The following is a 19523-nucleotide window of genomic DNA, read 5'->3' as shown; positions in this document are numbered from 1 at the left end:
CTTTTTAAATAAAGTACTTAGTAATCAACAAATTACTCTTTTCCTTTCAGAATACCAAGAAACATGAATTTAGATAAGTTTTTTTGTACTGCTAAATAAATAAAGGAAAGAATATGTGGTTCACCAAATGACACTATACTTTGGTATCTTGCTTTTCAGTTTGCTACAGTCATTGCATTATCACCATGTTATGTTTATATAATGGTAATCTTCCAAAATGTCCAATAGATTAGAGTGCAGTGGAGTGGCATTTTGAAGCACAGAAAACACTGCATTTCAATATGAGAGTATCTAGATGTTTCCATCAGAAAGAAGATATTTAATTATCTTTTTAAAATGTTTATTTTTTAATGCTTTCATTCAACTTGTATATTTCTTGCTTTTAGTTGATGTATAATCACAGGAAATTAAGGGAGTTTACAATAGTTTAGCAGCTAAGAGAGCTTTTATTCCAATTATAAGCAGTAATTTTGAAAAGTCTAGGACACAGAAAATCACGTATATCTTTTAATTTAGTGTGGAATGACCCAGATCATTCTGCTTGAGCAGCATTTCTCCCAACTAAACAATAAAAAGCTCCAAGAATGAAATTTTACACTAGTTGTAAAATAGTGCCTAAGAATTGATGAGTGTGACAGACATTATTTACACTGAATTTTTATTATTTTAATCAAGGGAGGACAGTAGGCTAAAGGTATAACAGTCGATAATTTCTTTTAAATCCCATCTTTAATGTGTAAAGATCTTTCTGATATTTCTCAAATACATTCCATATAGGAATAGAATATGGCCAAATGTAAAACATTGGTGGAATATAAAAATATTGCAAATGATGATTAACTTGTGTTTTTTTAACCAATTTTAATATATAGGCTCAAGGATGATTCAGAGTGATTTAAAGTTATTTTGAAAGCTCAAAATGCAAAGTTACCAAATATTTAAAATCTTCGGTGGTCAAAAATTTAACTAAATAAACAAAGCACAATTAGCTAATGTCCAAATAAAATTGTCATACATAAACACATGAAAAAATTCCAAAGTTGATTATCTTATGTGTGGAACTATTAACCACAGGTGACCTGTACAATTATGGCAACTTATGTACCAAAAATAATATTTTATTCTCAAAATTTTAAATCAGACAGAGTGAAAATAAAAGAAAAATTAATGATATGCAGTGTTATCTATGCATGAGAGAAAAACACATTTTCCCCTAAATAATTCTTAAGTGTATGCTAATCGTGATAACACAAAGACACATTTAATGCAATTCAGATATACAAAGAATTCATTCAAGATAATTCAGATCATTGTTTAGCTAAATGGCTCCGAAAATGTGGGTAACTACTGTTGGAATAGTGTTTTCCTAGTAAAGCCAACTTTTGCGTACACTGAGTGCCCCAGATCCCGAGGCTCCTTCTTCACTGGTCGGGAGGAAGTAGAATTTTGGTCAATTTTGGTCATTCTTTTTCGTATGTTTTACTATGGCTTTAAAAAAGCAAGTCCACTCCAATTTTATTTACTTCATGAAAAGTAAACTACCATCAAAATGCAAAGTAAAATGTTGGGCAAACCAAAAAAATAATTGTAAGGTAATTCATTAATGGAAAATAATGTTGTACTGGTTCTATTTTTTTGTAACTTCAGTGAAACAATTTTCAAACTCACTTGGAGGATATCAAAACTCTGATGGCTGGATTTAGAAAAGGTGCCAATCAGGCGAAGGGTACAAATCGATTTTAAAACTAACCCATGAGACAACAAAATGCGTTGATGGGTATAGTAGGATGCTCAAGTTGATGGTCTCTAGAACGAGGTCATGTGGATTTAAATCAAAACCACTGATCAGGTTGTGAGCTTGAATAAGGTTACTGCTTTCCAAATATTAGTTTTTTGATCAGCAGCATGGGGATAATTACACACTTTAAAGATTGTTGTGCCCTGGCCAGGTAGCTCAGTTGAAAAGAGCATCAACCCAATATGCCAAGGTTGCAAGTTCGATCCCTGGTCAGGACTCATAAAAGAAACAACCAATAAATGCACAATTAAGTAGAAGAACAAATTGATGTTTCTCTCTCTCTCTCTCTCCCCACCCTTCCTCTGTCCAATATCAATAAGTAAAAAAAATTAAGAAATTTTTTAAAAGATTGGGAATGTGAAATAAAATATATGTGAGGTACTTAATGTAATGACTAAAATGGAGTAAGCATTCAAAATATGTTAGACAAAGTTAGAAACTGCTTTTGAAGTAGTGTGATATTTTGAATGGAGCTGAAAACATTAATGGCATTAGTGAAAGTTATGGTAAAAAAAAGTAAAAAAACTTTCTTCAATAAAGTTGCTTTGGTCTTTGATTTCATCAATAATTTTCAAGATAGCAAATCCATACAGCCACATTAGTCTTCGGAGGTAAGGGACCAAGGAGGAAGTGCCCGTTTTCAAGCTAGTTTTAATAATGGCCACTCTGAAGTCCGTGCTCACTAAGTTTTAAGTTCCAAATTATCTGAAGTTCAGAATAAGTAATGTTGATATTTATTAAATTAATCATTAAGAAAAAGATAAATTATCTCAGTGACTTTTGTAAAAGGTAGGAAAATCTGTAGTACCATATATACTTAAATGGCAGTTGTGTTAATTCTAGAACATTTACTTATTTCAGGTTAGTTTTTCTTTTATTCCTGTTTTAAATATTTTTATTGATTATGCTATTACAATATTCCAGTTTTCCTCCATTATCCCCCCTCTACCCAGTGCCATTTATTCCCTCCAACAATCTCTCCCTTAGTTCATGTCCATGGGTCATGCATAGAAGTTCTTTGACTTCTCTATTTCCTATATTATTCTTAACATTCCCATCTATTCTGTACCTACCAGTTTTTACTAATTAATCCCGGTACCTCTTCTCCCTTTCTCCCCCTTCCCCATCCCAATTGATAACTCTCCTCCAAAATGATCTCCATATCTATGATTCTGTTCATGCTCAGCTTGTTTGCTTAGTTTTTAAATTCTATTGTTGATAGATGTGAATTTATTGTCGTTTTAATATTCATAGTTTTTATCTTTTTCTTAAAAAAAAAGTTCCTTCAACATTTTATATACTAAGGGCTTGGTGATGATGAACTCCTTTAGCTTTATCTTGTGTGGGAAAAACTTTATCTGCACTTCGATTCTAAATGATAGCTTTGCTGGCTAGAGTAATCTCAGTTGTAGGTCCTTGTTCTTCATCACTTTGAGTACTTCTTGCCAGTCCTTTCTAGCCTGCAAAGTTTCTTTTGAGAAATCACGTAAGTCTTATGGGAACTCCTTTGTATGTAACTATCTGCTTTTTCTCTTGTTGCTTTTAAGATTATCCCTTCATCTTTAACCTTTGGCATTTTAATTATGATGTGTCTTGGTGTAGTCCTCTTTAAATCCATCTGTTTGGGATTCTCTGAGCATCCTGTACTTGTATGTCTATTTCCTTCACCAAATTAGGGAAACTTTTTTCTTTTCTCTTTTCAAATAAGTTTTCAATTTCTTGCTCTTTCTCTTCTCCTTCAACACCCCTCTTGATTGTGTGCACTCAAAGTTGTCCCAAAAGCTCCTTAGCCTATCCTTGTTTTTTAGATTCTTTTTTCTTCTTACTGTTCTGATTGAATGTTTTTTTCTTTCTTATGTTCCAAATCACTGATTTGATTCTCGCTTCATCCACTCCACTGTTGGTTCCCTATAAATTTTTCTTTATTTCACTTAGTACATTTCTGCCTAGGTCTCTTTTATGTTGTCTAAGTACCCAGTGAGTTCCTTGAGGATCCTAATAACCAGTGTTTTGAATTCTGCATCTAGTAGATTGCTTATATCCATTTTGTTTAGTTCTTTTTCTGGTTTTGTTTTGTCCTTTTATTTGGGCCATATTTCTTTGTCTTCTCATTTTGGCAGCCTCCCTCTGTTTGTTTCTGTGTATTAGATAGAGTTGCTTTGACTTCCTTTTCTAGTATTGTGGCCTGTTGTAGAAAAGTGCACCTGTTTCGGTTGGATGGGGTGGAGCCTTAGGTAATCACTAGGGTGGAGCAACTCATGTGAACCAGGTTGATGGAGTCTCAGATATGATGTCTTTGCTCTGTGGCTGTGTGTGGGGGCGGGCTCAGAAAGGGGACTGTGGCCGCTGCCTGGCCTCTGGAGTTTTCTCTAGGAGGAAGCTGTCCCCCAGCACTTGCTCTGATGCCAGATTCTTCACTTTTTCCCCATATGCCTCGGGTGCCCTTTCAGCTGCTGCCGTAGTGCTGCAACCTAGAGGGAGTGAGTCTACATAAGTCCTAAGTCAGGTTTGGGCTCTTTAAGAGGAGGCACCTGGGAATCCCTCAGTTTCTTCTGCTGCCCCAACCCCCACTGGTGGGTGGCCAGGAAGGAAGCTACTCCAAAGTAGTGCAATGCTTTCTGTATTGGCACAGAAAAATGAGAGAAACAGCAGCCCCTGCAGGGCCTCCGTGGAATGCAGGACTGTTGTGAAATGTACGAATGGACAGAGGAGATTGGTGGCATTTCTTCATTTATTCCCTGAAATTCTTTATCATTTGGTGTCTTTTGCATTAATTGACACCATATTTTGTCTTGCATTCTATTTTGTCTTAAGATTTTATTTAACAAACTGAGTTATGAGTGGTTTTAGAACAGATGCTACATCTTATATTTATCATTGGCACAGCATTGACTCCACTGTCTTAAACATGACAGATGTACAAATAAATATTTGTTAATTGGCTCATCTCTGTATATTTCTAAAAGAGTTATCAGGAAGTTTTATTTTCCTTATCAGCAAACACATATTTATTGAGTACCAAGATGACTTTGAAACATATTAGATGCAGCTTAAACATTAGTATTTAATTATTCTTAACATTACTAGGAACATTCATTCATACAGTGAATTTATTTAATTCACTTATTCAATCAATTCTTTCCTTAGAGCTATTTAGTGCCAAGTAGCAGATACCAGGCTACTAAAATAACTGACGAAATGAACTATCCAAGTTTCATGAAGAGAGCAAACAGCTGCAATAGAATTTCTCTATTTGTGATATAATAAAACCTTGAGAACATTATAATGAACATTAAAAATTCACAGTGTCAAATGTAATGTTGCCATATTGTCAGGTTCATGAAGTGACCTGGGTCCTGTTGCAGGATGCCAGCTGCCGGATACCAGTTGCATTTTGGTGCCACCTGGCGGCAGTTGTCTAATGCAAATAACGAAAACGTAGGTGATTCTGAACGCTGTGGCTGACTGAGACTTTCAGTAAAGTAGCACAGTCCAGGCGCCCCCGTGGCAGAGAATTAGGGGAACCTACCTTCCATTTCCCTGTTTCTTAAAAGGGGCTTGAGAGCCACATCCCCCTCACAGAAGATGAGAATTCTTACCCACCCCTGTTTGCCAATAGGTCTTAGGCAATCATGTTACATCTAATTTCACTTTGTTGTGGAAATGTTATTGTAAGGTTTCACTGTATATAGAGTGTACAGAAAGAAAAACACATCAGAGTTATACAAGCTGATGGGAGGGAGATTGGGGAAGTCTTCACAGAGGAGCCCTCATTCAAGAAGAGACTTAAATGAAAGATAGGGTTTTGCCAACTGGCCTTGTGTGAAAAGAAGTGTGTTTATGAGAGGTGACAAAAACAGGTGTCAAGGCACAGAAACCGAAAGTATGTGGTATTCCAGGGAACTACCTGTAGCTGTGTTTTTCTGGGGTGTGGTTTAAGAATGAAAAGAGGAGGAGATGAAATCAGAAAGTTAGGCAAGGTCGGACGTTACTCACTTTGTAGGCTATGCCACATTCTGTTTTATTCTGTAGATGAGTCATGAAGGACATTTTTGCAGGAGTTTCATTTGAAAGAGATCACTATAAAACTCAGTTTTCTCCTCTATAAAATCGAGATAATAGTACTTTATTGGGTCATGTAGGTTAGACAGAAAATATGTGAAGAATTTTGCATGGAGTTCATTGCAAAGTAAATATCAGGTAAGTAGTAGGTTTTAGTATTGTATTCTTACTAATGTTACTATAATGAATGATTAGAGAGGCAAGGCTAGAGGCTTGTGGCTACTTTTCTGAATTCGTAAAGATGTGTTTTCTCTTTCAGTGACAATCAGGTCCATGTATATATTTAAATAATTTTGAAAGGTATTCATCTTCTTGTTCCATTTTGTATGCTAACATATAATTAAAACTAAGATGAGTATAGTTTAGTATATTTGTTTTCTTAAATGAAATATTTATGTTCTATATTATTGTAAGCTCATTAGCCTTTTTCCCTAATGGAAAAAAATCTGCTTTATAGACTTTCTTTGGCCATTTTAGAATTTCTGTCTCTTGTCATAGAATTATATTATATTCCATACTATTCATTCCCTTAAGTTTACAGTTGAAGAACCAAGGTCAGAGAGATCAAGTCATTTGTCTAAAGTCATATGCTTTCTAGTCAGAACTCCGGCCTCATGACCTAAGTTCTTATTTATTAACCTATTTTGCTATTCATTTAAAAGCATAGAACTGTTTGGACAAAAAAAACCCTGATTTTTCATCCTAACTTTTCTCTGACCTATTGCTATAGAAAGACAAGAAAACAAAAAAGGTTGACTGCATAGGCAGAGACAAAATAAACGTCTGGTTGGGGGGACCGTAAAATCTCTAAGGCGTGTAGGAGAACGGAGAGGCACAATTGCCCGGAGTAGCGTAGTGTCTGTCTGTGAGGTGAGGCCGAGGAACAGCTAGTAGTAGGTAGTAGTAAATGCAGTCTGAATTGGGCAAAACAAAAGGAGCGAACTGAATGTTTTTTACCAAACAGCAAATGAAGGCTTACCATCTTCTCACACGGGATGTAGTTGTACTACTGTGTAAACTCACACAACAAGTCTCACAATAGGGTGGCTGTGTCTGCAGCTCAGCGTCCCCTGGAAACTTGTTAGAAATGCAAGTTTCAGGTGCCCCCTCTAGACCTACTAAGACAGGAACTCCGAGAATGGGGCAGAGAACTCTGTTTCCACAACCCTCCAGGTTATTCAGATGCAGTCTGGAGTTCGTCAGCCCTGCTGTAAACTGAGTGGGATTGGTTTTCATCTTCTTGTAGTCCTTGGTAAAGTGTGGTGGTCAGGTGTTTTAGAATCAGACTGCTCCAGTGCCGGCTTCATGGCCCACCAGCAGTGAGACTTGGGCAAACTTCGTCACCTTTCTGCACTCTACAGTCTTCTGCTTTTATCAGTTGCTATTTCATAAGGTCATTCTGAGGAGTATTTCAAATGAGATACAATATATGGGAAGGTCCTGAGGTGGAAAAGTGCCCAACACTTTCCAGGAGTTTAAAAGAAGCTGAAAAGTAGTTTATAAAGAAAAATGAGATGAGGTGAAAGAAACAGGCAGGGGCCGAATCCTGCAGCCTTGCAGCACCCTGGAGGGTGAGGGTGGGTTCCTGAGTCTGGAGGAAATGCTGTGTACAAGGAGGGACATTTGTTTGTTTGTTTGTTTGTTTGTTTGTTTGTTTGTTTGTTATGGGAAGAAAAAGGAGAGCAGTGTTCAGAAGCATTAGATTTATAAAATGATAGTTGGGAGATAAGAAAATTTCTTTCAATAACTTCTGCTTTATGAATTTGGTTTTTCCCAAGTACAGTGAGAAGATATTGAAAACTTTTAGTAGTGACATCACCCAGTGACATCACCCAGTTTATGTTTTAGGAAAAATTACTCTGGTTGCTATAACAGAACATGGGACATGGATGGTTCGGATGCTCTTGCAGTTAAGTAGACAGGAGTGAAAGTTGGGATGGGAGAGATGGGAGGATAGAGATCTACTTTAGGCGCAGGATCTGTAAGACCTAGTGGTATGATGGGCGTGGAGATAAAGGAGAAGGAGAAACCGAGGGTGCCTCTTGGATTTTCAAACTTAGCAACTTGGTGAAAAGTGATACTTTACTGAAACGGGGAAGATACAGGAATATATTTGATTTTTTAAAAAGTTAAGTTCAGTTTGGACACATCAAATTTGTGAAATCCTGTGCCACATCTGAGTGGTTATTACAAGTAGGCTATTGGGTAAGAGAGTTCTAAAGTTCAGAAAAGCTTAGTCAGCTGACTTAAATTTAGAAGTTATTGGTGTGTCTGTGTGTCTGTGTGTGTACATTGATATGAATATGTTGTATATATACATGTTATTTTTAAGATAAGGAAACTTCTTCCAATAGCTTCCATTTTCCCTATGAAATAAAAGGAAAAGTTATTTGCTGGGAGGAAAGCAAAAGATGGGAGGTTTGAGTAGCATGAGGAAGGAGTGCAGTGGTTATTGTGGGGAGTGGGAAGTGCATATGTAGAATGCCCTTTAAGGTTAATGACAGTGAATTACAGTGAAATCAATGAGTCCCACTGATTTTTTTTCAACAACGCTCAAATGTTGAGATGTAGGCATAGAAGAAGCATTCAACAAAGGGTCTGCCAGTTGGATGTCATATGAGGAAGCGTGCTAAACTGTTAAAGGTATTTGCAGAAGAGTGATTGAAATGAGGGCTCTGAAATCTAAGTTAAGTAAAAGTACAATAAAGAAGCTGATACTTTGAGGGAAAGTGTGGAAATCAAAGTTATAATATTGAGGGATAAGGATGCCTTATTAAATGAGCTATAAAGAAAGGAGATAGCAACTCTCTGAAGAAAGTTGAGAAATGTTATCCCCATTTTATGAAACAGGGCAACAGAGGAACAAGCTAGTTGGATTACTCAGTTACACAGTGAGGGCGCAGCTAACTGATGAATGTGAATCTCTGGGTTAAATTCACATGACTTCTCAGTAGATTTTTTTCTTACTAGTTATGCTAATCATAAATATTCTTTGTTCAAGATTAGGAGTCATTGCCCTTGAAAGAGTGGAAATCCATATGCCCAAATAAGTATTAAAATAGAAAAATATATTGTTTGTGTTAGAGCACGTGTCTGCCTTATCATTATAACATTTATTTGCTAAGTATTCTTTTACTGCTTTATATTTTCACTTTCAGTGTACTTACATTGTTTTATTGAAGTGTCAGTTATATTATTTTTAATATTAAGCTTAATGTTTTGCCAGTGATGTTTGATTGCCTTTGTAAGGTGTCTGCAGTAGTCCATTTTATTTACAGCACAACACTAATTTCCTAATTAACATCAATAGAAAATTATAATTTACATCAGAAAATAAATTATACTTCAAACATTTTTGCTGTAGTCTATGTCATTCTAAATCTAGAGCAGCACTGTCCAGTAAAAGATGAGCCACATATGTAAGTCTTAATATTTTTGCAGGCACATTAAACTATAAAAACAAAATAAAATAATAATATTTTATGTAACCTTGTATATCTGAAATATTCTCATTTCAAATATTAATCTATATAAAAATTAGTGATATATTTTATTCTTTTTGGAGAAGTGTACTAAGTGTGTATTACACATTCAGTGTGTCTCACTTTGGATGAGACACCTTTCAAGTGCTCGTTAGCCACATGTTCTAGTGCTTTAATGCTGGACAGTGCAGCTCTAGGGACTTCGCAAAGTGAAATTCAACAAAGTGAAATATTCAAGATCAAGCCCTGTGTCTGTTTCTCCCGAGAGAAGTATGGCCTAAGAAACCTTGGATAGGCAAGACAGAGCTTTGTTAGAAAGAAGAAAGAAAGGGATAGTAGTTGTTTTAGTTTTTTTAAGTAAATAGACTATCGGATTGGTACAAAGTTCTGGTCTTTTTTAATACAACGATTTAATTCGTGTAATCCTATCTTTTAAACCCTTAATTTTTTTCTTTAAACTTTCAATATGACTACTTGTAAAAATAGGTATGACATAATAATCGTGTTTATTTACATAAATTTGATTTTAAATTCCTAATGATAAATACGGGTAGTTTGATATTCATTGCATAATAATTTATAACAATCATTCAAAAGTCCTGAGGCTTTCTGATTTTTGTTTTGGAACATAAGAATTTTAAAATGTAAGGATTTGATTTTGTAGAATTTAATAAATGTTAAATTTCAAATTCACATTTTTAATTAAAATTTAGGATCTTCACTTACTATCACTTAGCAACATTATTGTTTTCAGCATTTTAAATAAAAATTTTATTATAAAATAAATATTTAGTGCAATATAAAACAGTATCAACACATACTCATCATGGGCTTATAACTGAATACTGTAAGGCATGTCAAATGTGAAGAAAATAACGTTTTTATATTTGCATTTGTACATTTAATTCATTATTTAGTCATTCAAATGTTTAAGACTGTTTGAGTTTAAGAGAAGTGGCAGGTTATGTTTATTAAAGGAAAAGAATTTTTAATACATAAATATCCATAAAAGCAGAAGTAACCTATAAACATACTATGAGAAGCATGTTTGAATCATGATATTTACAATTTGCTTAAATTGTTTATTATTTCATTATGATGAATAGGTTCCTTTGAAAATGAAACTGTATTAGTTTCATAAAGTGGCTCATTGTAATGGAAGTAATAATACTCTTGAATTTACTGCTGTTAGTTTCCACACAAACTTGAGAAAATAGTGCTCAAATGTTTCATGTGAGCACTTTGCTCCAAGTGTGCCCAAGTCACAGTGGTGACTCCTTTTCGAAGACCTCCTCACTGGCTGTCGTTAGGTCTCTAATCTCACTGAGCATTTTTATCCCGTCTTAGTAACAGTTAGCTAAAAACCGTAATACAGCACTTAAATTGACATTCTTTCCAGGCAAAAAAGGATGATGGAGTCTTGAATTTTGGAGTTTGGCAGTGCTTTCAGAGCATGGTCTGTAACATAAGGAGAATTTCCCATTGACTCATTATTTATCAACAAAACGAAGAGTAATTTTATTTGCATGCACAACACTATTTAGTATTTCATGTAGTGCCAAAAGTGTGTAGCTTTTTATTCAATACCAAACACATTATGACATTTTATAGATAATAAATGCATGTTAAATTGAATTTACTTGTCTATGCAGTATTCATTATTAATCATATCTGTAACAAAATCATCTTATAAATATTTTTGTTGAAATAAATCTTTTCAAGTTTGAAATGACCAAAGATATGGCTGTTATTCACCTATATGAAGTCTGAGGGACCAATTCTTTTTTTTTTTTATTGATTATGCCATTACATTTGCTCTATTCCCCCCTCCATTCCCCTCCACCCTGCATACCCCTCCCCCACCATTTCCCCCTTTAGTTCATGAACATGTGTCTCAAATTCTTTAGATTCTGTATTTCCCCTACTATTCTTACCCTCCCCCCTATCTATTTTCTATCTACTGTCTATACTACTTATTTTCTGTACCTTCTCCCCCCTTCCCCTCCTCCCACTCCCCTGTTGCTAACCCTCCCTGTGATCTTCATTTCTATGTTTCTGCTCCTGATCTAGCTGTCCTCTTAGTTTGCTTTTGTTTTAGGTGTGGTTCTTAATAACTGTGAGTTTGCTGTCCTTTCACTGTTCATCTTTTTTATCTTCTTTTTCTTAGGTAAGTCCCTTTAACATTTCATATAGTAAGGGCTTGGTGATGATGAACTCCTTGAATTTGACCTTATCTGAGAAGCACTTTATCTGTCCTTCCATTCTAAATGAAAGTTTTGCTGGGTAGAGCAATCTTGGTTGTAGATCTTTGGTTTTCATGATTTGGAATACCTCTGTCCAGCCCCTTCTTGCCTGTAAGGTCTCTTTTGAGAAATCAGCTGACAGTCTGATGGGAGCTCCTTCGTAGGTGACTGTCCCCTTAGCTCTTGCTGCTTCTAGGATTCTCTCCTTCATTTTAATCTTGGCTAATGTAATTATGATGTGCCTTGGTGTGTTCCTTCCCGGGTCCAACTTCCTCGGGACTCTCCGAGCTTCCTGGATCTCTCGGAAGTCTATTTCCTTTGCCATCTTGGGGAAATTCTCCTTTATTATTTGTTCAAATAATTTTTCAACTGGTGGTTGTGCATTTCCCCCTTCTGGTACCCCTATAATTCGGATGTTGGAACGTTTAAAGATGTCCTGGAGTTTCCCAAGCCTCTCCTCATTTTTCTGAATTCTTATTTCTTCATTCCTTTCTGCTTGATCATCTTTTTCTTCTGTCTGGTCCTCTCCCTTGATTTGAGTCCCAATTTTCTTTCCATCACTATTGGTATCTTTTGTATCAGCATTCATTTCAATTAATTTAGCTTCCATATGTTTCTCTAATTTGTGACTAAAATCCACCAGTTCTGTAAGGATCTTTATAACCAGTGTTTTGAACTGTGCATCTGAAAGACTGGCTATTTCTTCATCACTTAGGTCTATCGGTTCTGGGGCTCTGAGTTGTTCTAGAGCCATTTTTGGTTTATTCGTGCTGTTTAGTGAGCGGAGCGAAGCCTTAGTTGTTTACCAGGACGGGGCGACCCAGGTCGGTGGTTTGTGACACTGTGTGTGGGGGCGGGGTCAGAGAGGGAGCGATGGCGTTCCTCTCCGCTAGCCCAGCGCATCCAGTGACTCAAACGCCTGGGGCTTGCTTATCCGATCCTAATTTTGTGAGCCTGCTGCACCGCCGGGTTTCCCTTCTCACTGGTTTCTCCGCACGTAAATGCGGCGACTGAGCGACCCACCGCGCCTATTCCCTGTGCGCTCCGGCAGCCAGCTCGCTGGCGATCAGCCCTTGGTTGCCTGCGCGCCCCGCGCACCGCCCCGGGAATTTTTTCTTGCTAACCTGCTCTGCTTCTGGCCTCGCTCCTCGTACCGGTCCAGCCGAGTATCTAGTTGTCCTTTGGACTCCGTATTGTCGATTTTCCGTGTGGCTTGGTTGTGACTGCTGTTAAAAATAGTTGTTCTTAGATTTGGTTGTGCACAGAGGCGAGGTGGACCCTCCACCTACTTCTCCATCTTGGCGGAAGTGAGGGACCAATTCTTTAAGGCCACAGAACTTCTCTATTGATGTAAAATCAGTGCTTCAAATAAATCGAGGAAGTTTAAGTTTCTGTTTTTACTAAAGCCTCAGTGTGATTGTAATTGTAAACATATATACTAATTAGAGGTAACATTTAGCACGTGCTAAATGCTGTATATACATTTTTTTCATGTAACCCTTATCACAACCTTGTGTGAGTTATTTTTCTTAGATTAACTCATTTATTCAACAAATACTTAATGTGGCAGGCATTATTTTAGAACCTGAGATTTCACAGTGAACAAAAGGGGTAAAGTCCTTGCTCCATGAAGCTTACCTGCAAGTGGAAAAATCTATAATAAATAGATGAGAAAACTAATGCTCAAAACAGTTAAAGAAATATTCTCAAGGTTATGAACTATTAAATGATAGAAATAGGACAGAAACCCATGTCTGACTGACTTTGAACCTAAACGTAGGTTTCCTGCCTTGATAAAAGCATCAAATTTTGTTGCCTTGAAAAAACCATATGACATTGTTGAACTGTTTATCCACCAAAGACCAAGTATAAGGTGTTTTCCATCATGGACTATGCACTAAACTTAGGAGAATTTGAAAAATATAGAAAAATTAGAGTTGCCACTTGCCTCTGGCCTCCTTATGTGTGGTTTCACTTATACTGTTTCAGTTACTTATGATCAGCCTCAATCTAAAATATTAGATGGAAAATTCCAGAAATAAACAATTCATAAGTTTTAAAATGTTTGCCATTCTGAGTAGCAAGATGAAATCTTGCACCTTCCTGTTCTACACTCCCCGCAACGTGAATCATCCCTTTATCCACTGTATCCAGGCCGTACAATGCTGCCGGGCTGCCCATTACTCACTCATCTGCCATCTCCTCAGTCAGATCCACTGTCTGGTGTGGAGGAACTTGTGTTCAGGTGACTCTCCTTTCCTTAATAATGGCCTCAGAGTGCACAAGTAGTAATGCTGACAGTTCAGATAACCAGAAGCTGTAAAGAGCTTCCTTTAAGTGAAAAGGTTTGCAGTGCAGGAAAAAACATAGTATACACAGAATATGACAATGTCCATGGTTTCAGACACCTACTGGGGCTTTTGGGACATACCCCCCACCCCCACTGTGGATAAGGGGACTACACTATTTCATTATCCAAATATAAAGAATTAAGCGCATTTCAAATCTAATTTGTTGTGTTTTTTTTGAAGCCTGTTTATCAGTAACTTTCTTTTAAAAATAACTTTTAGGGGCAAACAATTGAAAAAAGCTAAAAAATCATTTTATTGATTACTCCTACCAAAGAGAAATGAAAGTATTGATACTTAAAGAAGCATAACTTTAGTCCCAACATTCTCACTATGTATTTTGCTTTGCTTATGTAATGAGGTTAAAAATATAATACCTAATGTCTCACATATATCTTAGAAAGTCTGAACGTTGGGAAATGTATACTTTAGCTCCAGAAAAGTCTGCCAGTGCTTCTTTTTTTGTGTATAATGCATGGTTCTAACTTGTTTTTTAAATATTTCACACTTATAGTAATAGTAGGAAAACTTAAAAAATTATGCAGTAAGCTAAAAATTGGCTCCAATTCCAGTGGACTTTCTGACCTTGAAAAGCCCTAGCATTGCACAAGCTGAGACATCACTCCAGAGGAGAGATCCACAATCTCTGCAGGACTGATTGACCTAGAATCTGAAAAGAAAAAAAAAAATTAGATTTCAAGCAAGCTGAAAGCCTTCCTTTGGTTCCAAAAGAGACACAGTATATATGACCAAGGACACCTTGTCAAAATGTTACTGTCCTTATAATCATTGAAAGAAGTTTTGTGTTTTTGTTCATGGCGATTTATGAGTGACATGTAAAACAAACATAAACTTGAGTACTGATGACTAGAACATGGTCTACTGCAAAAATTAATACAAGTAATGTAGTCATAAAAATTTGGAAGTTAGAACTACCTTAACAACGATCTCTAACATCCTCATTCACTAGGTTAGGAAAAAGGCATGAGTGAAAAAACTTTTCTGATAAATCATTAGCAATGTGCTTGGGGATCTAGAAATTGTGATAACAGTGGAATTTTAGTCATTTGCAAGCTGTTGGGAAAAGAAGTTTAGAGACAGCAGGCCTCTGCTACTTTACTAGCCTGAAATTGTAGGTGGTTATTTGGGTAAGTGAAATAAAGCTTATTAAATAATAAATTAGGGAAATAATTTCAAGTTCCACATTTTAGCAAAGGAAGAGTATTGAATGTAGAGGAATTAGGGGAACGTCAGACACTAGCAGGGTTTCTTACACACACATGGAGCAAAGAACATGCTCCAGTTCAAGAAACGGTACTTTATAATACAGGCATCTGTCCAATGACCGGCAACTGGTACAAGTAGGAGTTACCAACATGAGAGGTATTGGATTAGCCATTGGCACCTGCTTCCAGGAACACAGCAGAGGAAAGGAAAAAGGAATTAAGACTTTTGAGGTTCTATAATGTTGGGGAGTTTGACCAATCTCATTGGGGATTTTTTCTGCTCTGCCATTATTACCATTACCTTCTAACTCTTGAGCCTTCCCAGCCCTCTCTAGCACCACTTCTGAGCCCAAGTATTGTCAGCACTTGCACTTCTGGGACTGCCTGTCTCTTTTCCATCCTTAAGTGTCTGGTCTCTTAAGTTCTCTTCTCACCACCTTCCCAGCTTTTGTAGGCCCATATCCTCACAAACTCAGAATTCCTCTTTGTCATGTGTTTTCCTTTTATCTTAGCAGCCAAGCACTTAGCTCTATTCACTCACATCTATCAATTAACACTTTTTGCCCTATGACCTACAGCCTTCATTTAACTGAATCCCATACTTCTATGCCATTTACTTTTCTGAGGGAATACTTTCAAATACTTTACTTACCTTTTATTACCTCTTTTCCCTAATGATTGACAATACTAGATTTGCCATTTTAAAAATCTTCCAAGGCAAAATTTTCAGCAACTGTATGTCATAAAATAAATAACTTACATTGGCAATTTTATATATTTTACTTTGAGAATACTAAAAATATGGTTTTCCACTGTTTTACTAAAGCATAAATTAGAAAACATGCATAAAACAGTATGTAGAAATGTAGACCCTGTGTCTTTTTCAGAACTGAGTATTCCATATCAACACCCATATTATCATGTAGTAAACTCTTAGGACTGCCTTGAAGGCCATGCCGTGTCTTCAGCCCGAACAGTGAACCACGTGGGTGGGCTAGTGTTACCGTATGGAAGAGAAAGGAGGGCTGGTCCTTGGTTGCTCTTTTTATTTGTCCGTTTCATTTGTCTGTTTGCTTTAATTATTTTCTTTTTTAAAAATATTTTATTATTTATTTATCTTTAGAGGGGAAGGGGGGTAAGGAGAGAGGGAGAGAAACATCAATGTATGGTTGCCTTTTGTGCGTCCCCTGCTGGGAACTGGCCTGCAGGGAACCTGCCTGCAACCCAGGCTTGTGCCCTGACTGGGAATCGAACCGCGATCATGTGGTTCGCAGGCCCGTGCTCAATCCACTGAGCTACACCAGCCAGGGCTAATTATTTTCTTATTGCCAATACCTTTGTGTTCATTTTGGGAAAAACAAAATAGAAAGAAGTAACATTTTAAAAAAGCATAATTACCAACCAGAAAAAAATAAAACTACTTGTAGGACACTGTTCACAGTGAACCCTTCTGGATCTTTTGCTATGTGTATTTATATTTTTCCCACTTTCTCAACAGACAAGTTATTTTTCTTCATATTCCCTTTATTTCTCATGCAGGTGACTGGTAGATCATGTCATGAATCTGGGTTTCCCGATCCTCCTCAGTTTAGCAAAAGATGTCTTTGTTTTTTTATATAAAATTTTTTTCTATTTGCACCACTGAGTGTCCTCTAGCATTTGAATTTGTCTCTGTGTCCCCCTCGCATCAGGGTATTTGGTTTGTGTGACAGGTAAAACTAAGCTGCAGATACGAGTATCTGCTTCCTCTCACCCTTTTCTCCTATCGAGAACGTATTTTATTCAATAAATATTTACAACAGCATTTTAAAAGGTACATTCTATTTTATTGATGAACATAACTTATTCAGATACCCTCTATTGTTAGACATTTATAGGGTTTTCCCCTTGTGTGTGTATGTTCTGCTATTGTAATCAATTCTCAATAAATATCATTCTTGCTAGATCTGTGCACTTTGCCACGTTTTTCCTCAGGATAATTCCTAAAAGTAGAATCAATAGGTTAAAAGGTAGGCTTGTTTTTTTTTTTTTAAGGCCTTTGGTAAATATTGCTAAATTGCCCTTCAGAAATCTATCACTGAGACCACAAGCAGCATTAGAAATGTATTATCAATATATTGCCAGACCCTTACAAATACTGTTCTTTAAAGTAATTGATAATGTAATGGGTCTTTGCTTTCTTAACCACAATGGGCATTCCAAATAATCACCCCTGTTTGTGGAGTCTTTATGACAGATATTCCATAGAGCCCCAGTTCTTTAAAGGTTTGGTTGGCAGCTTGTTTGCTTGCAACGTTGTTTGCTTGTAGTTTCAGGCGATGCCAGTGAGGAGAGTGAAGGCAACAAACAGTGAGAGCCTCACATCACTCTCCGTCCCCTCAGCATGATGCCCCAGGGCAACGATTTATAAACTCATCCCCTGGTGATTTTAAAGTTGCAGGGAGATGAAAAGTAGATTCATCTTACAAAAAATTTAATAACATTTTTCGGTAGATAATGCATTATTCAAGTTGCTAGGTGGAAGAAAAGTGTATTTCTTTAAAACCAAATAGTAATGAAAATATTCATCTACACACTGATTTCTGCTTCCACTTATTATTTTATTGTGTCCTGCTTGATTTTTGGCCAGGTTATTTTTGCCCTTTATATCCAACCATGAAAATTAAAATGCACAAATCACAAGGTACAATAAGCCACATTGTTTGGGGACGTCTTTGACTTCCTTGGTGTATAATAGATTAGGTCGAGGAGGGTACAAAATACATGTTTGGGGTAAGGATTCTTGTATAACAGGAGCACTAGGGTACTGTCACTATCTGGACATAGGTGATTGTTTTCAAAGCCTTAGTCTCAACCAGACTTTGATTTTCCCATCAGCATGGGTTCCTACACTGTGCCATTTTTTCTCTGATGGCAGTGCACTGTGAAAAGCTTGTATTGCATTTCTGTGTTTATTTGCACTGAGTCCCTGGAACAAGAGGTATCTAGAGGAGCAAAGCATTTAATTTTTAAATGGGACCTCACAGATATTCCGGTTCAAGATGTTTAGTAGATGCTTATCAGATGATGGTGGTGGTGGCGGTGGTAATAATATGAAAGAGGAAGAGAATAACTTTTGCAGCTTTTATGTGTCTGGCATTCTGCTTAGTGCTTTACTTACGTTTTCTAACTTATTGAACAAGGAAAGTAAGTTCTAGAATGGGAAACAACTCTTAAGATGAGTCAGTAAAGCCAAAGAACAAACCCAGAATTCCTGACTCTTAGTGTGGCCTGTTCTCCATTATATAATGTTGGGTGGCCATATGAAAACCCTTTTAGACATTTTAAACTCAAAATTTTTGATATAAATTTGTAATTACAAATGTGTATTGATGCTGTTAAGTATTTATATAATGCATGTTGAGGGGCTTTAACCTTATTTTATCTATTGTCCATATTCCTTGATAAGAATCATTATAATTTCCATTTATTGATTTTTTACTTCAGACATATGACCTCTATTCTTAAAAATAAAATATTCTAATTTTATAAATTAGAGGAACCTGGGTCTCAGAGTAGAGCAGTTAACTCTTTTAGAGGAAGTTAGTTAAGTGGCAGCAAATTTGGGCTTCAAGCCCAAGTCTGTTCACCTGCAGAACCTGAATAGCAAAATCAAACATGCTCAGAAATTATCGATTTGGGGTTTATAGAACCATACGGCCTGTTTTCTCTGGTTGCACTCTCTCCCTCTTTCTCTCAGCCTATTCTTATTTCTCCTTGAAACTAACGTAAAGGATAACATACTTTACTGTGCTTTTTGAATATCACACTGAGCCTTTTGCCTCTTAAATACTTAAAGAAAATGTGCACACAATAAAATTAACAAGTTGTCCTATCCTTTTAGCAGATTCTACTCTAGGATAGAGGAAACAATTTTTTTTTTCACTAATACCAAGAAATTGAATTAAAGATAAGCACTCACCTCCACGGATCTATTTTCTTATTCTTATCTTGTAAATGAAGTATAAATATGCATCTGCGTGTTTTTATCTCTATAATTATGTGTTACATAGTCAGATTTATTAGAATCACGTTAAAGCAGAAACTATGACTTTCAAAAATTGGTGCCGTATTCATGAGTCTTCCTGTTTTTGCACATGAGGCTGCTTCTGTCACAGTCGTCCAGGTTTGGGGGGCCAGCAAAGTAGCCGCTTACTCAGCTTCCCACCACAGGTCAATAACCACAGAAAACCAGGGTCCCTTCTCTAATTACTCCCCTTCACAGTGTTACACTAACAGATCGTAAAGCAGCTCACGTGCTTCATTGATGCACTGATTGCTTCCTGACCATTGTCTGGAAAACTGATAATTTTTCTTTCTATCAA

The 19523-nt window shown here is 36.6% G+C and overlaps 1 protein-coding gene across 18 annotated transcripts in view; it reads left to right on the top strand.

Moving 5' to 3' along the window:
* The window catches only part of RIMS2 (regulating synaptic membrane exocytosis 2), a 470156-nt gene that overhangs the window by 379591 nt on the left and 71042 nt on the right, over positions 1-19523 (top strand). The gene's annotated exons all lie outside the window — the stretch shown is intronic.

This window comes from Artibeus jamaicensis, unplaced genomic scaffold, assembly GCF_021234435.1.
Source record: "Artibeus jamaicensis isolate MK-2021 breed Jamaican fruit bat unplaced genomic scaffold, CSHL_Jam_final scaffold_916, whole genome shotgun sequence".
NCBI classification, from domain to species: Eukaryota; Metazoa; Chordata; class Mammalia; order Chiroptera; family Phyllostomidae; genus Artibeus; species Artibeus jamaicensis.
This window is presented reverse-complemented; position numbering and strand designations above follow the sequence as displayed.